Source organism: Euprymna scolopes, chromosome 44 (genome assembly GCF_053919585.1).
Source record: "Euprymna scolopes isolate OS-2025 chromosome 44, ASM5391958v1, whole genome shotgun sequence".
NCBI classification, from domain to species: Eukaryota; Metazoa; Mollusca; class Cephalopoda; order Sepiida; family Sepiolidae; genus Euprymna; species Euprymna scolopes.
In genome coordinates, this window is record NC_136525.1 from 38,982,166 (window position 1) to 38,984,141 (window position 1,976).

The 1,976-nt window shown below is 37.3% G+C and overlaps 1 non-coding gene across 1 annotated transcript; it reads right to left on the bottom strand.

Moving 5' to 3' along the window:
• Positions 1-1,017: 1,017 nt before the first annotated feature.
• Trnae-uuc (transfer RNA glutamic acid (anticodon UUC)) lies at positions 1,018-1,089 on the bottom strand. The gene has a single exon. It is a non-coding gene; the product is annotated as a tRNA-Glu (tRNA).
• Between the last annotated feature and the right edge of the window lie 887 nt (positions 1,090-1,976).

Genomic DNA, 1,976 nt, shown 5'->3' on the forward strand with positions numbered 1-1,976 from the left:
AGACTAATAACTGTGCCAAGTTTCGTTGCTCTACTGCTATGGGAAGTGGGTCAGGGGCATTACTTATTGCACGCCCATCGTATATGGAATTCACGCCCTTGATCGATAGTATATATTCCGTTTCACAGATTATACCAAATGTGAATTAGTAGTAGAAGTAATAGTATAGTTTCGGCTTCAGACAGACAGATACAAAATCTCCATTAGTAATAAGAAGTGTTGTGACGATTAATCGGAATCGGGAATCGAAAAAATTGGAACTTTTGGGGGTATCGAAATCGGTATCAGAATCGAGAAAGTGTGTTCCTATTTTCCTATACCAAAAAAGACTTTTTTAATTATCTTTTTTTTTTTTATTTAATTCTGATTTAAGAAACATTTTTCAATGCTTATAGTAATAATAGAATAATAAATATTTATTGATTGAAAAATCCAGTAAAACTAAAGCCTATACAATACATCACCTCCTCACAAGTGTGTTTTTAGGTTAGAGAAAACATATGCACATTTAAGAAGTTTTTGCGGTAGTCGGGACACAATAAGCATTTTATAGTTAAACATTTAGATGTTTATAAGGAATTGGAATCGGAATCGGTAATTGTATCGGAGTCGAGGAAAATATTGTAATCGGCCGATCATTAGTAATTAGTGTGGAATAATCGCCCCCATTGAAAAATGAACCTTCTGCCTTTAGAATAGTCTGATTTAGAACTAAAATTTTATCTAGCACTTTATCCGTTACGTCACAGATCTTTGCGAGCTGGTCCCCAAGATGGAGAAAAAGATTTCTGTGTTCAATAAGATACACCTGAAATAAGGTCGGAGTTTACATCGGCCGAGAGACATCAGATGAACACGGTAGTTCGAACAATCCAAATATTACGGATCATCAATCCGCATCTATAAAATTCAGAAACATGAAATTATTTTTTTAGTTTTAATCGAGTGAAAAAGAAACGTGGAGCTACAGATTGGTTTCTTCTTTTTCTGAAAAAAAATAAAATAATAAAATATACGTTCCCACACCGGGAATCGAACCCGGGCCGCCTGGGTGAAAGCCAGGAATCCTAACCACTAGACCATATGGGAGGACGTTGAGCTTGCCTGTAAATTATACGCTATTTAAAAAGTATAAAGTCAGTAGCTGATATCGGCTTTTTATCAGCAGTCTGTTCGCCGAAACTTGACGCGCCGAAACTTGACGCGCCGAAACTTGACGCGCCGTTACTTCCGCAGCGAGATGTTACACAAGGTCGAAGGATGTTAATTGAAAAAACGAGGCACAAGAGGAAGAATATTCTGGCCTACAAAAAATGCCCGAGTAGCCCCGTCCGTTTTTCAGTATTACCTCCCCCCCCTGTTTTTTTATTAAGGGTGTATATACATATATATATGTATATATATGTATATATATATATATATATATATATATATATATATATATATATGAGCCACCACTTATCAAGGCCTGGAGGCTACTACAGGATAAGGGTTACAGCGTGAAGGAAGTCAGTGAGACAACATGATATTGATCGGTATTAGCGTAAATTCTATAGGATTTGATTATTTAAAGGAACAGCTGAACAAGTACTCGTTTACATTGGACTTTAAAACAACTATAGGACAGCAAAACCGCGTTACAGCGTTCCACAAGCGAGCAATTTTAGAGAAGAAACTTTGTTTATAGAATTTTGCGTCTTTGATTAAGGCAGTGCTAGAAATGTTGACAACTGCTGTAAGACGAGTGTTTTTTTGCGAATGTGTACGGCGTATCATAGATTGAAGCTCAGCCGATCATCTTACATGAAAATAGCGATAGAACAGAGATAGACTCGCAACGTCTCCTCTGTGAAATCAAAGAAGTAGGGAGGCGCAAAGGTCCCCGCCCACTAGATTTCGAAGACAGGTTTTGTACTTTGCAAAGACTGGAAAGAGTACTCTAAGCAACTCCTCTCCAGATTTGACACCGATACTCC